The 27,546-nt window shown below is 40.6% G+C and overlaps 1 protein-coding gene and 1 long non-coding RNA gene across 2 annotated transcripts in view; one reads left to right on the forward strand and one right to left on the reverse strand.

Moving 5' to 3' along the window:
• The window catches only part of LOC138756719 (collagen alpha-1(XXV) chain-like), a 427,583-nt gene that overhangs the window by 302,045 nt on the left and 97,992 nt on the right, over nucleotides 1-27,546 (forward strand). The window lies entirely within an intron of this gene.
• LOC138756271 (uncharacterized) lies at nucleotides 1,793-13,169 on the reverse strand. Its single transcript, XR_011352935.1, has 3 exons — nucleotides 13,078-13,169; nucleotides 3,017-3,156; nucleotides 1,793-1,900 (listed from the first exon to the last, which is right to left on the reverse strand). It is a non-coding gene; the product is annotated as an uncharacterized lncRNA (long non-coding RNA).

Consider the following 27,546-nt stretch of genomic DNA (forward strand, 5'->3'; position numbering starts at 1 on the left):
TACTGCTAAACGCTTAATGAATTAATAAGGGGAAAATAGTAAAACAAAGCAAAATCAATCCCAGCTTTGCTTCTGCTTTGATATATTTGCTACTTTCATGTCATTGAGTAAGTAAGGAAGAAATTCAGCCAAGTTTCCACTTTTATAATCAATAGTTCTCTGCCATTTAATCCCCTGTTCGCCATGACATTCATTTTTATTTACCTAACATACTGTTTATTTAGAGAAGCTAAGTGATACACATTTTAAAAATTGGTCTGTGTGAAATCCCCATCTCCTACTCTTTTCCAGTAGGTGCTGTAGCTAAAGACCAGCTTTTAAGGAGGAATTTGATTTATTTCTTTTGTTGAGTGTCCAATCTGCAAATGCCTTTATGATTACAATGTTGTCACATGTAAAGACTGCAGGAGTGCTTGCCCTTTAAAAGGCAAGAGATGTTATACTTGAACAGTCAATACATGGGGAAAACCTATTGCGTTATCTGCAGAGATTGAGCCACAATGTAGCTTGCTGAGTGCATGTTCTGTGTTAAGATGCCAGTTGAATAACATGAAATCCATGCCATAAATTAATGTGCTGTTACGAAAGGCTCAGAGTGCAACATTGTTAATTCATACCACGTGGAGTAAATAATAACTCTGCGTAAAAGATACTGTAAAAGCTTCAGCAAGCTCCTACACAATTGACAAAAAAGCCAAGTGGATCCTGAAATTAAATGGGTAATTCAGTAATAAAATTCTGCATAGTTAAGATTCCATTTTTAGCTGCTATAGCTTTTTGTAACCTGAAAGAATCAAAGAGTGAGGTAGTACCCCAAGTAAGGAGTTGTCACTTTGTGCTTTCTATCTTTCCTTAAAAGGTTTCATTCTGAACCCTGCTGTCAGCTGTCTGCTGCCAACAACTAATCAGTCTTCTCACACAGGGAAGCAGATGTTGCAGTTCCAAAGCAGCGATTAGGGCCAAAATAAATGTAAACCTTCCCCCCCCCCCCCCCCCGCCCCCGACCCATTTCAAGTCTTGGTGTATGGCGTGTGAAATGGGCTCAGGGGCCTGCTTGGCTGTCTCGCTTATGTCTGAGCTCTTGCTGTAGACTGGGTCCAGGGAGGACCTTTCCTTCCACAGGGAACCTTCAGAAAACTCAATTCAAAAAACAATTAAATCAGACATAAAACATAAAGGACTTCTGTAAACCACCCTGGCGGTTACTGAGTTACGAGATCAAAAAAATGGTTTCCAATCGAACGTTAGCCGTTGAGCAAAAGTCACAATATTCTGATTGTGTTTGCATAAACTAGAAAAAAGATCTCATCAGCGAGCAAAACACCCAAGAGAAAATGAGAACTGCAGAGAAATTAAAGATACTAATTCAGGAAACATGGAACAATGAAGAGAAAAATACACTGAATTTTTAAACTAAAGCATCATTGAATACAGTACAAAGAAATCGATGTTCAATTTATTTTTATTTCTGGATATGTCCAGCAGCAATATCTTTAAGAAAATGTATTAAAATTACAAAATTAGTTGAAGCTATTCGAATTCTTTAATAATTAGCAAACCAAAGGTTAGGAGATAGTCGTTCGACCCTATGAGCATCAAACTGGGGTAAAATCATTGTACAGCGGCCAGATGTGGAGGAGTACAGAGCTCTCGGGAGTTGTAAAACTAGAAAAAAACAAGAGAGAGACCATAGAGGTAGTTAATGTGAGAATAAGGAATTTAAAATAAAAAATACCTGAGGAAATGCCCAGGCATAAAACATTGGTTACCATTTACATCCCATGGATGCTGCTTGTCCTGCTGAGTTTCTCCAGCACATTTGTGTAATGCACTCAACCCGAGCGTCTGCAAACTTTCTTGTTTCACTCTTTTAAGATTGAGGTTTTTCAGCATAGGGTGGCTATTGATTTGAAAGAGAAATCCATTGCACAAGACAGATTAAACACTTACAGGATGGGGATTTAGACTGAGACGGATTATTGTCACTTGCGACGAGATACAGTGAATAGCTTTCTTTTGCAGGATTTGCACTTTGGATAGAGCTGAAGGTTGTCAAATTTACAAGACGATATAGGCAGGATGCAGAGTTGGGCAGAAGAGTGGCAAATGGAGTTCAACCCAGATAAATGTGAGGTGATGCATTTTGGAAGGACAAACCAGAAGGCTATGTACAGGGTTAGTGGTCGGTTACTTAAGAGTGTGGAGGAATAGAGGGATATTGGGGTTTAAATCCATACATCCCTCAAGGTCACCACACAGGTTGATAGGATAGTTAATTACAAAGGCCTATGGGATGCTGGGGTTCATTAATAGGGGGATTGATTTCAGGAGTTGAGAGATCATGTTGCATCTCTACAAATCTCCGGTAAGACCACACTTTAGAGTATTGTGTTCAGTTCTGGTCACCTCATTATAGGAAGGATGTGGAAGTTATGGTGTGAGTGCAGATGTTGCCTGGATTGGAAAACAAGTCTTATGAGTCAAGATCAACAGAGCTGGGACTTCACTTTTTGGAGCATAGAAGGATGAGGGGAGACAAGATTATGATGGGCAGGGACAGCAAACACCGGAGGACATCTGTACAAAGGGAAGTTTAGGGGAGACATCAGGGGAAAGTTTTTACACAGAGAGTTGTGGGGAGGCTGAAACATTAGGGGCATTTAAGAGACTCTTAGGCACATGGAAGAAAAATAGAGGATTATGGGGTAGGGAGGATTTTATACATTTTTTAAAGGAATAAATGGGTCGGCACAACATCGAAGGCTGAAGGGCCTGCACAGTTCTATGTTCTATGTTTGAAGCAACTTGCAAAAAGAGGAAAGAAAGAAAAGAAATCCCTTCAGAGACCACTAGTGGTCAAGGATCTTGTCACATTCTACAATGTAGCTGCCCCTGTGCCCACTGTAGCAGCTGCCACAGCTTCTTGGCCCAGTTGTTCCCACATGTTCTCGGGCTGGTGAAGAAGGTTCTGTAGATGCTGAGAGTGAGTTCAAGCCCTCGTATCCAATGCATCTACCTCCATGAACACGGTTCCAATTTCCAGAGCCATCGGTGCCTGCAGACTGGTGGGAGGCCTTCGGCCATCGAGCCTGCTTCATCCAGTTGACCTCAAACCTCTGTGTTCAGCCTCCTGTGCTCCATACTACCCTGGTGGAACTGACAGAGGAGGTGTCATAAGCAGCATCACCTTAATTTGACACTGGAAATGTTGGATCCGTCCACTATCATGTAACTATCCCCACTTTTCACCATCGTCGAAATTAATAGTCACGATTAGAAACATACGCAGGTACTTTCCAATTTGCAACGTATCGATTTACGTCCATCCACACATACGACCAAATTTTTTAAAAATATATAAGTCAAAATATAAAATTTACGGAATTTATGTTGTATTTGACAAACTATAATGGGATACAGTGCATGTAAGAGCCAAAATGTGCGTATTTACTTTGTTAGTCAGCGTCCTGTGGTCCATAGGCTGGGCACAGCCATCTTGATTCCTGTGTGCATGTGCAAGTCTTAAGTTGGCGCACGTGCAGTTTATGTATTGGAGTTCAATTGCCACATGCGTGAGAGTTAAGGGCAAAAGTTCAATATCGTTATGGCACTTAGCTCTCACGCATGTGCCAACTGAACTCCAATACGTGAACCCACCAGGCAAAATTCCGACTTGCGTCCACTTCGATATAAAACCGATCTTTTGGTCCCAATTACGGTCATGAGTCGGTACAGTAACTACAGATGCTGGAGTCTTATTCAAACGTTGAGAAGCTGGACTCAGCGGGCCAACATCATCCACAGAGAGAAATGCTTAGTTAACGTTTTAGGTCAGACCCCTTTATTAAAACTGTGGGGTCGGTGTAGATTTAGAGTCTGATTCCATTTGGCCAGAGTGAATAAAAATGCCATGATCTTCAATTATGAGGCTTTCTTCTGCACTTAGAATGTGTGCCTTCACTAATTCAGAGCAGCTGATAAATATAACTGTTAATATAATTGTCATCAGGCTAAAATGGTCCAATACCTGTGACAGTGTCAGAGGTTTATTTCATAACTAAATGTAATGTCATTGATTTTATAGCAGCAGCTAGGCTGTGGGATCAGATGCTGATCTGCATCTTAATAGCATGAAATTAGTATCAGCTCTTTAAAACTCTGATTAGAGGAGATTTTCCAGGTCACCTCATGAACCAAGGGTTATAGCGCCATGCTTTTCTCTTTGGAGTGATGAAGGATCAATAGGAAATAGCAGAGGATGTCTGTTTAAAGTGCATGGAGGAAAGTTCAGGGAAGATGCCAAAGGTAAGCATTTTTATAGAGAGAATGGTGGGTATCTGGAATGCATTGTCAGGGATGGCGGAAAGGGATATTCACAAGACTCTCAAATAGGCACATGGATGTAAGTAAAATAGAGAGTTACGGGTTTGAGATAGAGAAGGATTAGATTGTGGTTTACTTAGGGTAGCACAACGTCATGCACTGAAGGGCTGGTATGATGCTATAAAATTCTGTGTTCTATTCTCTTTGACCTTTCCTTCAAATTAGCCAAGAATGGTGATAATTTCAAAAACTCCATCGCAACAAATGGTTCATTTCAGACAAATTCCAGACTGATGGCCCTCAGAGCAGCCCTTAGCTCTCTGTGTAGCTGTGGAAGCGCAGGAGGCGAATCTATGGGCACTCGGTGACTCTCGGGGTTGGTGGGTGGGGGGGGGCTCTCTTTTGCTTCTCTTTCTCTGACTGTAAGGAGACACTTCAGGAAATTTCTGCCAATGGGCAAATTTGTCTACCTTGCAGCAGGCGAAAGCAATTTCATGTAATATGACCCTGTTTTATTACAATGGCAATAAATTTAATCTTGAATCTTGAGCTTGATTGCTAGAACATGTTGTTTAGTGCTGAATTGAAGACTCACTTTATCTATAGACTAATTTTTGTTAGCAATTGCTACAAGATTTATTTTGCTTTACTAATCACCAGAGTGAATGAGAAACAAAAAAAAGTGGCACTGCCGGAGCTGCTGTAATGGCAGCACTGCTGCTGGTGTGGACCTGGGGAGAGCTGAGAGTGGAGACGCAATGCTGCCACGTGGTCCAACCACTGATGGCTCCCAATGGGCTTTAAACAGCTTGTTAAAGGAGCTAATGGTGTTTTATTTAAAATCCTGCAACTGCGGGGTCTGGGCCCAAGATGGCGGTGCCTATGTTCGGCAGCAGCCACAAGGGGTTACAGACTCCAGGGGAGCAACAATCTGGTGTAGGGCACCATAACAGGGAGAGCAACCCCACCCCCCCACCCCATGCCCTCCCCTCCTGCTCCATCGTTTGAAAGGAAAAGCAGAGGAGATGATCTTGAGGATGGTGACCATGGTAGTGGATCAGCGAGTGGCCGTGCAGCAGAAGGACACCCACTGTTGGGGACTTGTAGGTAAGGAACCCACACAGGCCATATCAGAACCGGGATTTGAGTGAGTGCTGAGGGAAAGAAGGGCTCCCGAAAGGCCCTTGGCACTGAAGATGTCCTCATCGTGTTGGAAGTTTTGGATCTGGACTCAGGATCCCGATGGTTTGAACTGAACTGGAATCCTATATGACTGCAGTGGCTGCGGGAACGCTGGAGGTGAATCCTCACACACTCGGTAACTCTGAGGGGACTCTCTTTTGCTTCTCTTCCTCTGACTGTGAGGGATACCAGGCAATGCTAATGATGGATTTTTGTCTGCCTTCTGTGCAATTTGTATAATATTACATTTCCGATTATATGACAATAAATGGTATCTGATTTGATCTGATGACTAGCAGTCTGTAAATGATGCAAGGCCAGGTGCAAGAAGTAACATGACCAGTATTTCTTACTGCTGGTGGCATGTGCTTTTTGAATTGATGTAACCAGGGGCAGTGAGATTATGTGCATGGTGGAAAAGCCCAAATGAAATGAAGGAGAAGAGGCACATGTGAAGATGCACGCTGCCATTGACTGCTTCAACTAAGTAGTCTGCTTCTGTGCTGTACATTCAAGGCAATTCTACACATGTCTGAACATCAGGAAAACAGTCACATCAGACTTTAATCTTCATTTCCATGAAGATGCATCAAGACCTCGCCTCGAACATTGGCTTGGTTGCATCTCTGGAAAATTGCGAAGCCGGGACTTTCTCTGCATCCAGTTATTTCACATTATATTCCTGCTGAACTAAAATCTGTGGATTGGAAAGCAGAGTAGATGAATAACTAGTGAACATAGGTTCAAATCTAGTCCAGATGGAAGGATTAAAATCTTTTCTATCAGGAGGCTGAAAGGATTATGGAAAATGGCTCTCAGGACAATTCTGATTGGTTATGGGATAACAACACCAAACTCAAGAAGTTTTAGTGATGGCTGCTTAGGGAAATATCACATATGCAATAATGTTCTTTTATTAGAAAAAGTAGAGGGAGCTTTATGCTGCATTTAAATGCATTACTTCTGTTGCAGGAATGTTCTTGACAGTAATGCCAAGTGCCTGAAATGGGAAAGTGATATCCCTCTTTCCTGATGAGCAAAACATCCAATAAAGCATTGGAAGTTTATATTTCACCTTGCCACTGAAATTAGCAGACCAGACCTCATATCCTGTATTATTTTTTTTAAGAAGTAATATTCATTTGGCTTTTTTTGGGGTTACTGCAATACAAAAGTGTGGAGAGATTTGGTCTTTTTTCCTTGGAGCAGAAGAGATTAAAAGGGAGCAAAGCTAAGGAAAATAAAATTATGAGGAATATAGATAAGACAGGCCACTGGAAAATTTTCCCTTATCAAAAGTGAATATAAATATAGATTTAGGGTAAAGATTAAGTGATTTAGAGGGGATCTGGGTGGGTCTTTTCCACCAAGGCAGCACCTAAAATATAATGCCTGAGAGAGTGGTGGAAACAGTCACTGACAGCATTTAAGAAGTGTATAGACAAGCATCTAAATTGCTGAGGCATTAAAGATTTTTAAACCGGAAAGTCTGCATGAACTGTAGAGCAATACACAAAAGTGCTGGATAAACTCAACATGATCCGACCACCAGACACATCTCCCCCTCTCCTCTCCTCTCTGCTTTTCACATGCACTGCTCCCTCCGGGACTCCCTCATCCAATCATCCCTTTCCACTAATCGGACTGTTGATACCTATCCTTTTGACTGCTTTCCCTATCTGTCTGTCTCCTTTCCTTCATTTACCCACCCCCCTTCCCTCCCCATTCAGAGAACTACCCCCTTTCCCTATCACTTCTTATCTTTATTCTCTTCTGCCCTTCTGCCCATATTCAACCATGACCTCTGGCCTGTTGATCTGTGCATCTCCCCCTACCCCTTCTTCCCACCTCTGCTCTTACCCCCACTTTTTATTCAGGGCTTGCCTTTTGCTTATATCTATACCTTGATGAAGGGCTCAGGCCTAAAACATTGGTCATCTCCCTTTGTTTCCTATGGATGCTGTGAGACCTGTTGAGTTTCTTCAGCACTTTTGTGTATTGTGAGCATGGAAGGCTATAGGCCGAGTGCTTAAAAAGTGGGATTAACACAGAGCGGTGCTCAGACAGTTTGGCAAGGGTTTGATGGGCCAAGCGGCCTGTTTCCATGTTGTATGACTGTGTCAAAAGATTTAATTTCAACATGCAGCAAATCACAAATGAGCTTATTTCTCTTTTGATTTGCAATGTTCCTTGGAATTGTGACGATATAAGTGAATGTTACGTCAGCAATATAGAAAATACATAATAACACAAGAATCAATTTCTCTGGCTCACAGAAATTGCCTTTTCAGAACGTATTGTTCAAGATGATAATGATTAACCCAGTTTTCTTTTTTCACACTCTTTAAACAAAGGTAATGAACAGAAGCTAGAAATTAAATTTATGTAATTGCAGAAGTTTTTTGGAAAGCAAGATTTTGAAATCCATCCATCTCATCAATTCCACCCCCCCCCCCACTCCCCTCCCATTAATACCCTCCAGTTCCAATTTACCAAAATGCTTCTCAAATTCTGCCCTTTGATTTTCCTAAATGTAATCCCTTCACCATTAGCAGCCATGCCTTCAGCTGCTTATGCTCCAGACTGTGGAATTCCCTTCCTATTGATCTCCACCTCTTTCTATTTTCCTTTCCCTCTAAAGTGCTTTTTAACCCCTTACATCTTGACCAAGCTTTTAGTGATCTAATAGCTCCTCGTGCAGTTTGGCATCAAATGCTGTTTTGATTATGCCTTGTGAACAAGAGTTCACTGATCAGCGCTGACATAATGAGTCAAACAGTTCCTGTGCTGGTCTGGACAGAAATCCTCTGTATCTATTCCTACCTATGCGACTGTATCTCTTAAATACTGAAAATCTTTCACTCTAAAGTGTATCACTTTTGCAGGATCAATGATCTTATAGAGGAATATTTTAATCCTAATTCAAAGTATTAAATGTACTTAGATATGGACAATTTTATTCTCCTATAAATAAAAATTCATCTGTATTATATTGTTTTACATTAACTGTACAAGATTAACGGCACAACTACATGAAAATGTCTCAGCATTTGTTAATAATTCATTTTTTATTTATAAAGTTTTCCCATATAATTGCCAATATATTTTCATTTCAATGTCATGTCAATGGTACTTATAATTTTTGATCAATTCTCCCCATATCTTCAATTATCTTTGGGTACAATTTTGATAAACACTTAAATAAAAACACAAAGCTTGAGAAACTCAGCAGGTCATATAGCAATGATAAAGATACAGAACCAATGTTTCTGGCTTGAGCCCTTCATCAAGATATGTAAATATATACAGGTAGTCCTCAATTTATGACTGTAATTGGGACCAAAGGATTGGTCATAAATCGGATTGTACGCAAGTCAGATTCACACGTCTTGATGAGGTATTAAAGCAATTTTTCAAAAAAACGTTCATCATCTGAAATCTCAGTATATATACAGTATTTTTTTAAAATTTGGTCATATGTGTGGGTGGATGTAACTCGCATAGGTCGTAAGTTGAGGACTACCTGTGAAGTACACAGTTTAACCTGCTGAGTTTCCCAAACTGTGTTTTTACTTCATTTACATTGTCTTCAGACTTTCATGTTTTAATCCTTTTGACAAACACTAGTTCCTTTTTCAGGGTTATTCTTCCTCTGCTTAATTTTTAATTGGCATCATAAACACAAAATCAAAATGCAAATGACATCATTATTAGAATTCAGCCTTTTAGCTGATGTCTATTGAAATGGACCATCTGTTGCTGAAGGAACAGAAGCTGTTGAAAAAGCACCAGGCATTGTTGGGTTCCTGCCACTGTCAAATTGGCCTGGGTTTCACAGGCTCTTATGACAGAATATAGATATGTTTTTGGGAGATAAATTGGGGCAGGGTTGTTAGTAAAGGTCACATACAAACACATTAAAACAGATCTTATTTAAAATAAATGTCTAGCTAATGCTAGACATGTCAGAGCCTCAGAACCTTTGCAAAAGCTTTGGAGAGTGCCTAAGAGACTTAAGTAATGGATTGTTGTTTACGAAAAGGCAACAGTTGCAAGGGCTTGTTGGAGCCACGTTCTGTCTGGAGGGAAACTAAGAGGGTCATGTGGTTTTGCAAGCAGAGAGAGTCAAACAGGCTTTATCTCTGTGTGTGTGTGTGTGTGTGTGTGTGTGTGTGTGTGTGAGAGAGAGAGAGAGAGAGAGAGAGAAAAAAAGTCAGCAGCAGGAACTGGAACAGGATAAGCTGGCAAGCTTGTGGAAAACCCCATTTGGAAGACGGGTTGTCAATGCTTAGTTCAGCCTGGTCAAAGCTCTTGTCATTCATGCAAGAGGATAGAACTGGCTGTCTAATGCTTCACTTGGAATAACAGAAACAGAAAGGCACTCTGTGGTGACATGAAAGAAAGAGGTTATCATCTGGAAAACCATAATGGGGAAAGTTTCTTTGGCAAGACACTGAAGTGGCTGATTAAAAATAATCAGTTATGGGTGTCCAGCGAACAACAAATTTCTCTCTGAAAACCAACAAGAACCTTCCTGAGCGGTAACCATTTACTTTTCAAGCACCAAAGCCTGGTGAACTTTATAAATGTTAAATTCTGTGCACAGTATAAGAATTGCCTGCAACCAGTGAACTTGAAGAATTGAGAAGTGAGATTGGACTATGAATCAAAGAACTTTTCTGAACTTGCACACACATTACACGTGCGCTTAAAATTAGAAGGGGGTTAAGTTAGGTTAGTTAAGTCAATAGTGATAAGTTAAAGTGTGATTCTGTTTTCATGTTTATAGGTAATTAAAAGCAACTTTTGTTTAAGTTACCATTTGTCTTGGTGAATATCCGTTGCTGCTCATAACACTCTCCAAAAGATGAAACAGAAGGAACCATGTAGGGGCTGCACATCCAGCTGGTGCTGTTTGTTGTAGGTCAATAAATATGGTCCAAGAGGGGGAACAGCCTGAACCTGTCTCGTTTTCCTGCAAATCACTGCCAGTCCATTGTAAAAAGCAATAAACTTCCTATGGATGCTGCATGACCTGCTGAGTTTCAGCAGTACATTTGCATATTGCATTTGACTTCAGTATCTTCAGATTTTCTTCTTTGGGTGTTCTTGGGATTATGGTACTCTGGATTGCATCTTCACAAATCCACAATCATAGATAGATCCACAGGAATCTATAACAGCAAGTTAGGGGTGGAGGATTGGCTAATTACAGTTCTCTGACATTGCAGTGATGCTGGTCTGGTATTCACCAGCCATCTGAAGACCACCAGCTTGGAGGCTGAATAACGAGCCAGGATCCATGCCACAGAGTGTGATCCCTGTGCATGCACAGCACCACATCTTCTTTCTTGCTAATCCAGATTCTGAACTTGCAGGATCCCTAATATATTCTCGAATGGGTTTGTGCAGGAGTGGTGAAAATTTTTGGTCAAATCTTTGCGGGTGCAATCCAGCAGACGTTGCTTGCCCCTTTTATGGATCAGCACAAGGTCCGTGGCCAATGTTTCTAGAGGCCTTTCAGCAAGTTTGGCAAACTAACATCATCATCCCAAAGTTATAACAAGGTGGTGTGCAGTTGTGAGAGTGTGGGATATGTCTTGCGATCATTCTTCTACTGCTCTGCTCTGCTCTTTGCCAAGAACTTCATAAAAACAGTAACAGGTTCTTGAGTGCATGAATCAATGCTGCCCATCAACCACACATCTTAAAATTATAGTCCTGCCAATTTCCCCAGATTCTCCCACTGACAGACACACCAGGAGAAATTTACTTAACCAACCAACCTGCACGCTTTTGGCACATGGAAGGAAACAGAAGCACCAGGAGAAAACCCACGTGACCGCAAGGTGACTGACAACTTCCTGTAGGCAGCGACTGGCGACTGGTCTCAGGATTGAAATAGGAGTCACTGGAGCTGTGAGGCAGCAGCTCTGTCAACCACACCAGTGTACAGCAGTGTACTGAGTGTCCCTATCGCCAACATCAATAATTAAAGATCTCATGACAAATGGGAGGTGAACTTTGCTCCAAAGCCTTTGGTGCTTAAAGGATTACTCAAGCACATTGGAGGATTTACAAAATCAGCAACAAGCTTAAGAATTTTGATTCTGGAACTCAGCAAGGCTGCACTAAGGCTACATGCCATTTACTTGTTACCTCTGACAGGCCAGTAAATCTCTGGAGATACCACAGCCTTTAAAGTTAGCAGAAATTCTCTCCCACAATCCAAAGGACCCAAGAGATGTAGAATTTTTAAAATAGCTAAATCCAGCACCTACCACACATCTAGATGGCCATTGTTCCGTTAAATCAAATATCGGCAATAACTTAATGCAAAACAGGAAACGAGGCAAATGCACAAGAGTTCAATCAACAATTAATAGATCTCTTTACCAGAATGAGTGATAGAGGAAGATGGCAGAGACACAGACTCACCTATTTGCACCAATCCTATATTGTTAATTCTTCCCACGTTCTTATCAACTTCACCCACACCCCTTCCCCATCACCAACATTGTGCCTGCTCACTTTCTGATTTCATTTTACCAAGATGGCAATTTTGGATGTATCTATCTTTTTAACCAGAGGGGAAAGAAAAATTATTGTTTTTAACATGAGACAATTGAATTTAATGTTTATTAGGTTTATGCAATGCTGGTACCTTTTAAAAAGTGAACGATTTAGATTTTCAATCATTTGCAAAGTTCATTCATAATTACATGAAAGCCCCATTTAGGCCTATTCATTGCCCCCAGGTCTATTCAATACAAACAAATGATTTCATTGGTCATGCTATCCTTTAAAAATACAAAATATGAATTTGGAGAATTAGAGATATGATCAGCAAATATTTACCCCTGCAGTCTTACAAATTATTTAGTAGTTATGTTATTAGTGAACAGTTACAAGCGAGCCTGCATATCTTGAACAAAAAATCTCAGAGAATTTGAATTCTTCTGAGCAACTCTGCTCTTTCATTATATTCCTTGCTCCTTCTTTTGCCTCCTGTAGTTTGAAAATGTATTATCTTACTCAATGGCCTCAGGAGAGAGGGGAGATCAGAATGTTATTTGGTATAAAAATTTATTGGCTTGATTTGTTCTGATCTCTAAGTGTAATGCAATCTCATACATCATAAACTAAATTTCTTTCCCTCACAATGGCAAATGTATGACCTAATTATAATTATTTTTTCAGATTGATACTATCATAAAATAGCAATCTACTGGCAAGGTTCAGAAGCAGACTGTAAAAAAAAACATACTTTTTAAAAATCGGTTACAATATGATCGTGTTCTAAGAGCACTGTCATGCCAAAACTATATTTCTTCTGGTCTAAAAAGGACAGGCTGAATGCATAGTAACAAAAAAATAAAGGGAAGTTTATTCTAATAAGAGCAACAAATTGTCAATTTTACAGCAGGTTTGTAAAAACAGATGATTTTAGCTCTTTTACTGAGCTTTTTCATTGAGTAAAAGGTGATGAAGCAGACAATAGGCCCTTTTATAGAGACAAAAAAATGCAATTGTAAAGGTGGAGATTCTCTGCCCTCAAGTCGCTGAACCTACCTTCATAAATGCTTTACGAGCAGTTCCAAGACGCCAACTCCAATCTTTCCAGGGGGTAGTCCCAGTGGAGTGGAGCGCTCCACCTTGCTTTATAAATGTACTGCCACTGCAAATGGCTGGCTAAGGACGGGCTGATGACATTGCGATGATGCCATCAGCCCACGACCCAGGACGTAGTCGAGTTGAGTCAGGTGACGATTACTGAAGAAACACACAACAATGTTTACTTTCTGTTATATACATGAATTAAATGGTTACTATTTCAGGAGGGGGTTTGGTGAAAGAGTCCTACAGAATTTACCTGCATATTTATAGCAATTTTGGCAACCATAATAGGATGAGGAATCGCAAAAATTCCAAGACAACTCATTTGGTCGAAATTTAAACAGGTTAAATTTTGTAGAACTAAAATATCAGAAATAAGCTGAAATTGTTTTTTTGGATTAGACTTCATATTCACACACAAGCATGGTGGTATATCAGATGCATAAGAATGAATATCCACGGCACAATCAATCATACCTTATAGTTAATGCAGCTCTTGGAACTGGGATGTCGTCAAGTTTTGCAACTGGATGTGCTCCTGTAAGACGCAGCGGCTCCACATTGAGTGACAGCTGAGCCTCCCGCACAGAAAGAAAGATCACACTTCTCTCTCCCCCCTCAGTCATCCCCGCCTTCCTCCATGACACCCTCACTCACTCAGAGTGAAGGCAGTTGGATGGGGTGGAGCAACGGAGGAACCTCTACTAAACAGCCAGACTCATTCAAATGATGCTTCGCAAATAAGCGTGGTCAAGTAGCAAACACACCTAGCCTGCATAAATACACGGCGAGCAATGGCCGTCTTGGTTACCCATAATCCCACACACAGCTGGAACCACTCTGCATTTCCCAGAATGGTTCCATCTGTATGGGGAATTATGGGTAACCAAGACGGCCATTGCTCGCTGCATATTTATGCCGTCATGTTGACAGGCGGCGCCATGGCTACAGTCGCCCACCTACATTGACACCAGAGGACATACCGAGCCACTGCTCCACATAAAAGCCACACTGGAGCAGCCTTTTTAGGGCTCTTCTCTAAAAAGGAGAGTGCAGATTTTTCTCTACCAATGGAGCCGACCTCGAAGTGGAGGCCCTTCATAAAAACACCTAATGAGTCAAAAGCCAGGTTATGTTCTATTATTTATCCTCACATAAGGTTTGATCATTTCATGTAATATTACTGCACAGAAACAGGCCAGGCCACTCAGCCCTTCATTTCCATGCTGACCATTGAAGTTGTCTATTCCAGTCCCATTTACCTCTAGCCTCCTGTGCCTCGGTGAGTCACTTTCTTGATGTTTAATGAGAGTGTCTGCATTTACCACTTCCTCCATAGTGTGTTCCACATTCCAGCCTCTCTCCTTGTGATCGCCTTTGAACTCCTAGCTCTCATGTTATAAACATGCCCTCCTATTTTAGACACCCCACCAAGAGATCTATTTGCCTTATCTATTTCCCCCCCCCCCCCCACCTTATAATTTTGTACACCACTTGCTGGTCACCCATCTGCCTCCAGAGAAAACCAACCCAGCTTTTCCAATCTCTCATAACTGAAATGTTCCATCCCAGGCAATACCTTGGTGAATCTTCTCTGTACCCTCTCCACTACGATCACTTTTATTGTTTATTATAACAATCAGAACTGCACACACAATATGCCAGATAGGGTCTCACCTGTGGTTTATAAAGTTATCACATAATATCTCTGCTCTTATATTCTATGCAATCATCTCCTATCCCTTTTGCACATCCTTTTGACATGTGCTGCCATGTTCATGGCACAGTGGACTTGCCCCACCCTCCCCCCAACCCTCATTTGCAATGTATGTCGTAGACTAATTTGATATTCTAAATTGTATCACTTGTCAGGATTAAATTATGCACATAATGGTCAATAACAAAAAATACTGTTTATAACCCAGTTTGGTTTTCAATTATTTTATTGAAGTCTATTAATTTATCCTTATGAAATTTTTGGAATAGGGGCGGGTGCTTTTTTTATCTGCAAAAGATCTTTATGTTGAAAAGTGCGTAGCGCAGTGGTACAGCAAGAGGACAGTAAAATCTGGGTAGACCTGACAGAAAAATGGGTTGCAGTGAAAATTCGTGGGAGGATAGGATTTCTTTGCGAGGTTGCACAGACTCCATGGCACAAGGAAATATGAGACATCAAATTGTTCAGTGTTGCAATGTAATTTAATTTCACATTGTTCAGCTTTTTAAGCTAAAGTAATTTCCAGATTTCCCCATACACACTGTAAAATGCAAATTCCAGGATGTTGACATCTTTGGAGAGAACATATCTGTCAGTTTACACTGCAACTGGAATCCAACAGTAAGATGTAGTCTTGTGGGAACCTGCAGCACAAAGATGGGGAAGTCACCCATCAACAAACTGAGATCAGACTCTTGGGAATGTAAATGACTTTTTTCAATGAGTTTTATGTGTCTAATTATTTGCATTCTGGGTGTTTCTGTTAATTTTTTTAAACGTTATTTCTTTTTGGTTGTTACATTTTAATTATTTTTAAATTATTTGAAAGATCAAAGGTAAAGCTACTTCCAGCCCCACATTCTCACTGGCACTCTGCAGGAAGTGGGACTCCTTTTCTTCACCACTTGCAGCTCGGATGTAACCTGGATCATATCACTAGACTCCAAATTGTGAAGGACGTATCCACATCTGGTCTATATAAATGCAGATTGTGCATCCTGATTCTGTTTGGGAATAGGGTTAGGGCTATTCAGCCCATCTTATTCAAGGTCCGGCACACAGTTGACTGGACAGAGTTGTGTGCAGTGGACCTGAGACTGCCTCACTTTTTGTGTTGAAGCCAAGTGATTCTGGTCTCAAAATGACACCAGATAATTGTAACTGATTTTAAAGAGGTCTGAAGTTTAACTTAACCGGAAGTTAATCTCATTTGTGAATATTTTGGAACTGTCTCATGCCAATTGGGAAATCTTTCCCTGGCTGAAAACTGCTGAACATATCACTTAGCAGCTCAGGGACAGCATGTCTGGAAAAATGTCCTTTGAGCTTACAAATAGCCATTGATGGGTGAATATCTCTCAATAATTGGAAATATAATCTGATTATCAAATCCAATTCCCCATCAAAGTGAATGGATCTGTCTATATTTTCCCTTTTCTGCCTTTCATCTCGTGTTTGATCACATGAACTTCCTAATGTTGGCACTCCAACATTTTTAGCCTGGTGTTCAATACATCTGCAATTTTTCACATCTTTAGACACTTTTCTGGCATTACCTCTGCCTCAGATAGCAGCCATGCCTTAGACCTGATTTCTAAATCTGCAAATAATCTGATCTCTGATAGGTGAGTCCTTCAAATCCGCAGAACAACAATTATCTGCTAAATTGCTTAATTATATTCTCCTAGCTCCTTGTGTGTGAAGAATTGATAACAGTTTCTATATGGATCCATTTCTAATTGGTTCCAATGTACCTTTAATGCATTCTCCAGGGTTTATCTGAAAGAGAGAGACGGGGAGGGGCCCTATTAGAAACTGGAGAAGTCTCTGTTAATGGTTAGGGAGTGTCCAGATGGAATATTAGGTGTTGTTCCACCATTTTACAGGTGGACTCAGTTTGGTAGTGCACAAGGCCATGGAGAGATATGTCGATGTGGGAGCAGGTCATGGAATTGAAATGGTTGGCCACTGGGAGGTCCCAGTGGCCAGAGCAAAGTGTGCTCCAAGAAACGATCTCTCAGTCTGTGCCCAGTCTCTTCAATGGGAGGAGGCCACAACAGGAGCTCCTGATGCAATAGATGACCCCTGCACAAGTGTTGCTTCAGTTAGAAGGAATGATTGGGGCCCTGGATAGGGGTGAGGGAGGAGGTGTGGGTGCATGGAGCATTTCCTGCGGACAGAGGGATAGGTACCAAGAGGACAATTAAAGCATCTTCTCTTGTTTCCTTTCAGCCTTCCCATATCTTTCTCTCTCTCGCTCTCAGTATCCTGCTTTTTTCTTTTCCTCCAGCTCTCCACTCTCTTCCCTCACCATTCAGAGAGCTATCCCCTCCCCGATCACTTCCCAGCATTTTTTTCTTCTGCCCTCCCACCCATCTACACCTACAACCTCCTGCCTATGGGCCTGTGCTTGTCTGCCTGCCCCTCGCACTGACATTTTATTCAGGTGCCTGTCTACTTTTTGCTCATACATTGATGAAGGGCTCAGGCTCAAAACATTGGTTACTGCATTGCCTGTTTAGTTTTTCCAGCACTCTTGTATATTTAACTACATTCACTGTATTTGCAGATGTTCTTGTTCATCTGTCTTCTGAGAGCTCTTTGATACAGTTCAATTCTTTCCCCTGGTGAATAATAGTGTCAAGAAACATCTTCCTGCTCATTGACTCTGGTTTGCAATACAAACTGAGCTTGTTGTCAGGGATGATCAATCAGGGAAATTAGATAATAACCAGGTCCTTGGCCCAGTGCTGGAAGGAAGCTCATTTGGAGTCAAAGCCATAGACACTGGGATTCATCATCATAAAAGTGGGCCAAAGCCATCTTCAACACTCTTTTAATTTTCTTTAGTTAGTTATCAGTACCCGGAAAAGTACTGAAAATCTGTGGCAACCAACTAGCTGGAGTGTCCAGGAACATTTTAAATCTCTCACTGCTGGAGTCAGAGGTTCCCACTTGCTTCAAAAGTGACCGAGAAGAGCAGGGTGACCTGCCTCAGGGACTATCGCCCAGTAGAACTTACATCTACTGTAATGAAATGCTTTGCGAGGTTGGCCATGGCTAGAATTATCTCATATCTAAGCAAAGACCTGGACCTACTGCAATTTCTCTTTCACATTCTTTGTTTATTTTTTTAAGACTATCTTGTATTTACAGAATTGTAATTTATAGTATTTTTGTACCTTGTCCTGCACAATACTGCTGCTGCAAAACAAAACATTCTGTGGTACATGTTCATGACAATAAATCAGATTCTGATGAATTAGTTGGTGAACAAGTTTCACGGAGTCCAGTAAATGCTCACGAGATTACTTGTGTTGCCCAACAAGGTGAACATCGGAATGCTAATTGTAAAACATCATCTTTGATTGTTACCCCCTATTCTCTCCAATTGTTTGATAATAGGATTTTAAAACTATCTTAGGAGAGTAAAGCAATCTATAACTAATCTTCCTTACAACTGCGAGATAACAGAAGCATGTGCCGTTCTCCCAGCAAGAGTCATCAGTTGGAACCACTATTTGATTACCTGTCAAACCTCAATGTCAAACCTCTCCGAGATTTTGCTCCTCTTCCAGGATTCCAGTCCACAGCCCTTTACCCAGAGTTACGTTGAACTGCCGCTCCATCCCCCCCCCTCAGGATAAGTGTGGTGCCCGTGATGAACAAAAAGGGATCACAGGGATAGTTCCTTTATGTGGCTTTTAATTCTTTCACAAAAGAATTAAATTGCTACTGAAGTGATTGTACAGAAAAATACTGAATGCATTTGATGTGAACAGGTATGGTTAATGATTATGGGAACGGAATTAAATATTTGGAGTTGCATTTTGTAAACCCAAATTAACCAAAATATATGTTTATATGTGTACATTTTCTCTGTGTAGTACTTGCAATAAAATCATTAAAAACAAATAAATGTAATAAAATCTGAAATTACAATTTCTTCTAATACTCCAATGAATACCATATCCATTTTCTGCTTTCAAAGCCATGCAGAATGACTTTCCATTCTTTTTTCATGCACATCCAAAGTTCTTTGTGTGAGCTTCAGAACAATTGCTCAAAAACTTTGTGCAACTATCACCTAAACTCTAATGTAACGACAGAAAACATTTGAAAGAAAAAGACTACACTCTCCATCAAACTCTCTCCAAGATATACTGCTCTCAATCAAACACTCACTCAAATGAATCAAATTGTCCCTCACATTTCCCATCTTATGTGTGTGTCAAGGCTTCCTCTGTGATTTCCAATTGTAAATTGCCTTTTGCTGGAAAGAAATGAGCAAAAATTATAGAATTTTAAGTTGCTGGTCTGATTTTCTCATTTACAAATATGCCATGTTTTTAAAGTTTATGATAATTTATAATATATGAGACAGGTTATTTATTTCCTCATAAAAAATAAGAATTTGATCAATTTTGATCATGTTTCACTGAGGTAAGTCAATAGCAATAAGGAAAATGAAAATGATTTCCTCTTGAAACTGATTCAACTTCTCTAAAAGGGGAGGTGATGAGTGCATTAACATGAAAGCTAATCTTAAAATAGATGATCATGTTGTGCTGCTGCTATGTAACTGGTGTAACTGAGCATATCCCCAGCTCTTTTTCCATTTTCTTCACTGATGGACTTTCATTTGTGTATAATTCTTCCAACATGTTAAATTTAAGAATCACTTTCTAGTGTTTAAATCCCTTTGTGGCAATGCCTCTCTGTGTCTCTGTGCACAGCATCATTCTATCACTCTGTTACTTGTACATTCCTGGTCTCTTCTCTTCCCCCAGTGGGAATTTTCCACTATATCAGCTCTGCAATTCTCTCTCAACTTGTCTTCTCTCTGTCTCTTCCCCCCCTCCCCTTCCCCCCCCCCCCCCACCGTGAATATCCCACTTCTTCATCATCATACTGGATATTTTGTCCTCAGGTATTGGATGCATGTGCATTTTTGTGGCGCTGAAAGTGCGACAAAAGTTGAGTGCTTTGAAATTGGATTGGCAAGTGATGACGTTTCAAGCACAAACTAAGTATAAAAATCAATGGAGCCAAGAGCCAAGCAATCATTTCTAGGCAACAGTGCATCCATTGTGTTTGTGTGCACTATTCACATTTTTTGTGTGTCTGATGAACACTTAATGATGTCACTATTCACTCTTTTCAAGTTATTTTGAAAAAGGGTTCAGGCACAAAACTTCCTATGGATGCTGCGAGACCTGCTGGGTTCCTCCAGCATTGCTGTGTTTTTACTCTATGCTCCATGCCTGGAATAACCAAAATGAAATGGGGGCTTACATCTCCTCAGAGGGTGCCACATCTGATAACAAGAGCCAGCATTCAGTTTCTGCTGTACCCCTTCAATATGCGCCTCAGAAATGACAACATGCGCAACAATGTTATGGGAGGCATGGTTATGACAGAGACTGACCACACAACATGGGTCAGAGCAGAAGACATACGCTTGCCCATCAAGAAAAATACATGCAGAGTAATTAAAAAGCACTACATTCCACATGGATATCTAGAGCCAACAACATTTCTGACAGCTCACATTTCCCAGAGAGGTCATCACCAAACTAAGTAGCATTTATTCCTAGACTGCTCTCTCTTCTTGGATCAAGTTGATCCTTGGCTTACTCACAAGAGGATCTTTCCCAGTAGTTCAATCAGATTTTTGCCAAATCTTCTAATTTGCTACTCATGAGAGCGTCCCTCATTAGCCACCTCAGAGCTCACAGTAGGAAGTCATCTCCTGCCAACAGTTTGAAATGCCACAATTTTAAGCATCAGACATTTCAGGATAAGCAGTTAGAATATGTTCCCAAGATGGAAGTTGACCACAATAGAAGCTGGTAATTAAACCAAAGATATCTTACCTTATAATATGACCCAGCAAAACTTCACAAAATATAAGAAACATTGGGACCAGCAGAACAATAAGGATAGTTTCTCAAAATGTTTAGCCACTGTAAGGTAAGGAAAAGACTGTGTGAAATGACTCTGTTGAAAAATATTGTTATGTAATGTGAAAATAGGGCAGATTTTGTGCAGATTAAGGGTGATAGAATAGTTCGGTTTATAGCTTGGTTTGCTGTCACATAACTTGCAATTGTGATAGGTCATCTCTGGGAATTGAAACTCTCAGAAAAACCTCATGTATTCTCTTCATAATTCACTGATTGTCTGTCATGGCCTGGGACTTACAGGTGTTGTCCACCACCTATCTCCTGGGAATGAATTTGGTAAGATTCAAAGTTACATTTCAGACCAGAGAACATAAAGGCCTAGAACTTCTGTCGCATGGTGCACTTCCATAAACACTCTCCTCGTTCCCTGCCTGCGTGATGTTCTGTAACACTATTCCCTGGACTTTAGTTTCATATTTGCGCTATCTGCTCTATTTAAGAATAAATTGACTGCCTGGATAGCATGCAAAGCAAAGCTTTTTACTGTATTTTGGTCCACGTAACAATAGACTATTCAACTCTATGACAGAGATAAAATTATGAGGCCTTTCATCTGCAGATATTATGCTGCCCTTAGCATGCAACAATGTTTTTTTGTATGTAATTGTGCAGAGAGGTGGGATTTGCTGGTTCTAGCAACCTGGGTTCGGCTCTGACCTCCAGAGCGGTCTCTGTGAGCTTCTTTGATCTATTTGTTGGTTTCCTCCCACGTCCCAAAGACATACAGGCTGATAGGTTAATTGGCCATCTTAAATTGTCACTGATGTGTGTACTTGTTGAAATATGGGGGGAGAATGCAGGGATAATAGAAACTGGGATTAATGTAGAATTGGTGTAAATGGGCATTTACACCAGAGCACCCAAGAATTGAACCCAGAACTGAGGAGAAGTGCATCCTGGCCACATATTCCTCTTCTGTTTTCATCTAGGCTCATTGCACTTGAGATTTTATTTCCTTATCCATCTTTACACATCCCCCACCATTCTCTACAACTTGACTCTCACTTTTACAGTCCTGATGAAGGGGCTTCAAACTGAAGCAGGAACTTTTCTCTTTGCCTAATCCTAACATTTTCTGGAAAAAAGTATACTCTCTATTTCAAGGTTCAAGATTCAAGATTATTTTATTGTCATGTCATAAAACAGAAAATGTAATATTACACAAAATTTCCTTTTGTCTATTGGAAGACAGGCAAAGAGTCACAATTAATATTGCCTGGTGTCCCTTACAATAAGAGAAAGAGAAGCAATTGAGAGTCTCTTCACAGACACACCACCTCCAACAATCCCACAGTCTGCATCCGCACAGACCTCTGTTCTATTCATTGGCAACCCAAGCTCCAGTTCAAAACCTCCAATACAGTTAGGAAGCCTTCAGTACCCGAGGCCATCCGGTACACCTTCTTTCCCTCAACGCCCTTTTGAATCCTGGTTGCAATTTCGGGTTTCCATGAGCCAGTTTCCAGCAGACTGCAGCCTGTGTGGCCCTTTGACCATAAGTTGCCAACAGCCCGCAGCCTGTGTGGGTCCCTCAGCCACTGAGCCCCTCGCTGGTCTGCTGCCATGGTCACCGCCCTATAGGGTCATCTATCCTTCTCCTTCTCAATGGGGGTATTTCTTCTCGTTTCTGAGCCCCTTTGCTAATCTGCAACCCCTTGAAGCTGCTGCAAGCACAAGCACCACCATCTTAGGCACAGGCCCCATGGTTGCAGGATTTTAAATAAGAGCACAATTGGCTTCTTTAACAGGCCATTTTATGCCTGTATAGAGCCATCAGAATTAGGGCCAGAAAGTTGGGCTCTGTGGATGAGTGCTGTGATGCCATTCCCACTCTGCCCAGGTCTATATCAGTGGTAGTGCTGTGGTAGCACTGCAGTGAAGGAGACCTAATGTGCCTCAGTGAATTCAAAGAGCTCTTGGTCAACATCCAGTTTCTGGAGCAATTGAATACAAACCTACCAGTCTGGTTGAGTCTGTAAATTGCCTTGGGCAACTCATCGCTGTCTTGCATGAGTATTATTAAGCTAATGATATATTCTTAACATAAGGAACACAAATCGCTGCATCTTGAAGTGGCTGTTTATCTTTCAAAACCAAGTGTAATTATATTTTGGGTAAATCAATCCCTGGTCATTCGCCTACCAGTTAATTTTGAGTCTCTAACCCAGATATTATATGCTTGAACCCACACTTTACAATTTCTGATGACAAGATTTAAGAATCAAAATTCAAGATTCAATTTATTGTCATGTAATAAAACTGTGTCATATTACGCAAAATTGCTTTTGCCTGCTGTAAGGCAGACATTTGCCATCACAGAAATTGCCTGAAGCACCTCTTACAAAGAAAGAGAAGCAAAAGTGAGTCCCCCTAGAGTCACTGGGCATCCATGGGTTCACCTCCTGAACTCCCGCAGCCTCCACAGCCACTCTGAATCTAATCCAAAACATCGGTAACCTGAGCTCCAGATCCGAACCTCCAATACGATTAGGAACTCTTCAGCACCCTCGGCACCCTCTTGCATCCTGGTTCCAATACCTGGTACCTCTTCAGCCAGTTTCAGGCCAGTCTCCAGTAGTCTGCAATCTGGTGCAAGTCTCCTGACTGCAGTCTCCAGCAGCCCACAGCTTCCATGAGTTCCTCGCTTCAAATCCCCAGCAGCCCACCTCCTGTGTGGTTCCTTCAACTGCAGAACACCTCACCGGTCTGCCGCCATGGTCACCATCCCATAAGTTTTCTTCTCTGCTTCTCATTCTCAGAGATGGGTTAGGGGCTGAGTGGTCTCCCTGTTTCCTGGTGCCAAGTGCTAGTCCTCTGCTTCCCCTGAGTCTGCAACCCCTCGTGGCTACTGCCAATCATAGATGCCACAATCCGGGGTGCAGATCCATGGTTGCTCCTTTAATGGGCCGCTTAAAGCCTTCATGGAGCCATCGGTAGTTGGACTGGCCAGTGGGACCTTGGAATGGCCGGTTGTATTCCATTGGAATACTCACTTTTTAAAAATGACCATAATATATTCTGTTTCCTCTGTGACAGATTATATCATATTTCATGTTGTATGTTTTGAAGGAGATAATTTGTGGGAGTAGTGTAGGTCACAAACACTTCACAAAACAGATTTCATTTAAATTGACAGAGCACTGCTCAAGCCAGACAGTCCAGGCTCTGAATGCCTTTGCAAAAACTTTGAAGAATGCCTATAGGGACTTCACAAGTAGGACTTAATTGGACAAGCTGTGGAGTAATGGATTATAGTTTTGAAAGCAACAGATGAATGGATTCAAAAGTTTGGGTCCGTTTCCGCCATCTGTCGGGTTGCAGTTTGCTGAGCTAAGAAGGTCATGTGATTTTGCAAACAGAGAGAGAGAAGAGACAAAACAGGCTTTCTCTAAGGGAGAGAGAAAACTGGTTTCTGCAGTCATGGAAAGCTGGCAGCTTGTTGAAACCCCATTTGGAAGAAGAGTTCTGAGTTCAGCCTGTTCAAAACCCTTGTGGTCCATACAAGAGGAAATGGTTGGTTAGACTGTTTCACCTGAAATAGGGAAACAAAAGAAACTCTGTGGTGACCTGCAGAAGAAGAGGTTATTATTTGGAAAACCCTGATGGGGCAAGTTTCTTTAGCAAGATACTGAACGAATCAGTTTGTGCATGTCCAACGTGCAATGAATCTCTCTCTGAAACCAATAAGAACCTTCCTGTGTGGTAACTAATTACCTTTAAGCACCAGAGCTTGGTGAAAATTCATAAATGTTAAATTCTGTGCACAATATAAGAATTGGCTGATACCAGTGAACTTGAAGGTGATAAGTGAGATTGGACTGGAATCAAATAACTTTTCTGAACTTTTACACATTACATGCACATGTGCTTAGAATTAGAAGGGGGGTTAAGTTAATAGTAATAAGTTAAAGTTTGATCCTGTCTTTATGTTTAAAGAAAATTAAAATTAACTTTTGTTTAAGTAACCATTTGTCTTGGTAAATTTCAATTGCTGCTGGGTTTTGGGGTCCTCTGGGCCTGTAACACCTCTTACTATTAAAACAAATGGTTACTCATGTAGAAGTGCATTTGAGTTTAAAGGGCTTCCTAATCTCTCCACTATCACCCACATTTGTCTCAGTTGAGTTTCCAATCTCAGTCTATCTGTTGTGAATGGAAACAGCAGGGGCCAGAGATCTTCCTGCAGTTGGAATATTAGACACAAGATCAGGACTTGGATCAAACTCATGTACATTCTGTGCAATCTTCAATTGTCTTCTCAAGCAAGAGAAAGAACAGGAAATAAAGGTGTTCAAACTTAACTTCACATTTTTGAATACATGTCCATATCATGGTTCAATTTCTTTAATCTTTACACCACAGTGCTTTCAGATGTGACGTATGTCAGACTAATTTCTTCCACCCGTTTTGTGAATGTCAGCTACAGTTGATAAATAGTGGCAGATTGCTCATAAGTAATACATGCTGTTTGACCAAGAAATAAACACCCTAATTACCTTCATCTTTTTAAAATTATGAATGTCTCTTTTCTCCCATGATTGATTTCATGTGGGATTATGGAGTCTGAAAATTAAATATTGTAACCTGAGCAATTTTAGTACAAAGAAACCATGGGAAGTGTCCGAGATCCATTTGCATGTGTGGAAAAATGCCATGTCCAAACATAGCTGAAGCTGAATGGAATAGTAAGCTGTTGATCGCAAGGAATAGAACTGGGATCATGACAGGATGAGGTTCCTGTTTATGGAAAAGCCATATGCTTGCTTTTGCTTTTCAGTGACTGAAGTTTTGTAGAATCTTTGTACCAACCTCTGAATGTTCTGGAAATGTATTCACATAATGTTTGCATCATGTCTCTCTGGTGAATGTGGCTCCCTTTAAGGGTAAATTGCGAGAGGTGAGGCTCCCTCTCTGGAGCCCCATTTGATAGGCGTGTGGATTAGAGAATTGAGCTCAGCTGCCTCCTGGTGCCCCTGAATTTCCAGTGGCCTGATTAAATCACTGGAAAATCTTGCAGCTATTACTGCAGTCTCTGTCTTATCTGGTGCTTAAAGAATAGACTCAAGCTGAAAGGAAGCTGGCATCTCTTCAACCTAACTGCGTTCAAAATATTGACCCTGGAGATGTTGAAGTATTTCCAAATGTCTGCAATCGGTTATTTTCCATTCTCTTTCCATGTCATCCCGCGAGTGATCAAATTGCAAACATGCTAACTATGTCAAATAAAAGAAGCCATATCCTCTTAACAGGTGGCAAGTTTGCACACATGCACATAGGAGGTAATAGCTGGGTCCCAGTGGCTTCCGGGTTTCTATCAGTAATACTCTCTCAGATCATTTTCCTTATCTCTGGCACTTGGAGAAGGGCCACTTGGATGATAATTTCTATGATAGTCAAACTGAAGGCTCACTTGCACGCTCTACCCTGCTTCTAATTCATTGCCAGTTCCATATTGTGAAGCAAACTCCCCTCCTCCCATCTTTTCAACCTATGAGGTGCCTTGGAGTACAAGTTTGGCTTCATAATTTAACAGCACCAGGCAAATGGGACTCAACCTTCAACATGATTCAGGACTCAAAGCACTTCCAATAACTGATCAATGGACAGACTCTTCCCACTGACTGGCCATTATGCAACTATATTGAAAAAGCCTAGGATTCCCAATAATTTACAGATGTTTCAACCTCTTGACCTGACCACACTTCGGTCTCCCATTTCGAATTTATCTGTCAGCGAAACATCAGTGCCTGCAACCAGATTTTCCATATCTCTGGGCTCTGCTGATTTAAACCACAATCACAATTGGAAGTGAAGTATCCTGATTATGGGTATCAAGATGCTCAATGGGAGGAAGTTACTGCTGATAACATAACATAACAATTACAGCACAGAAACAGGCCATTAGGCCCTTCTAGTCCGCATTGCTGTTATTGAGGAAGTAACAGTCAGCTGGAACAGCAAGTACATAGCAACATAGTAAAGGTCTTTTCATGGCTTAGAAACTGAATGGAATTCTTAAAAGCCAACAGAAATAAAACTATTCCAATTGCAATTCCTCAATTTTTTTTTAAGGAATTAAATGCTTGTGTTAGAAAATTTTTATGGAAAAGGAAAATGGGAAGAGTTTCTTTGGAAAAATGATTTTGAAGATTTACAGCTCCCTAATTTTATGAATTATTTTAAAGCAGCCCAGTTGAGATTTATTAATGTAATGTATGACTTAAATAAAGTTCCAGCATGGGTGAATATAGAACTCAATAAAATAGGGGAAATAAATCCACAAAAATTTATTTATAAATGGAATACAAGATTGTTAATACAAATAGAGAAACACCCAAGCTGAAACATTTAATTGAGCTTTGGAATAGGTTGATAAAGAGATTGGAAAAAGAGGGTTAATACCGAGAACACTTTTATTTCAAAATGGATTTATTCCTTTTCTTTTGGAAATCAATTTTTAAAGATTTGGCAAAATTATGGTATTAAGAAAATTAAAGATTGTTTTGAATCTGGGAAATTTATTACTTTTATTAGAATGAAAGAAAAGTTTAAGGCATTGGAAAATATTCAATTTTGTTATTATCAAATTAAGAGGTTTTTATCTGACAGTTTTGGTCAAGATTTAGTATTACCAGAAGAAACTGAGGTAGAATTATTGTTATGTACTTGAAATATAAAGAAATTTATTTCAAGGATGTATAAATTATTACAAAAGAAAGCTTGGAAGGGGTTTATAAATCA

This window comes from Narcine bancroftii, chromosome 3 (assembly GCF_036971445.1).
Source record: "Narcine bancroftii isolate sNarBan1 chromosome 3, sNarBan1.hap1, whole genome shotgun sequence".
NCBI lineage: Eukaryota > Metazoa > Chordata > Chondrichthyes > Torpediniformes > Narcinidae > Narcine > Narcine bancroftii.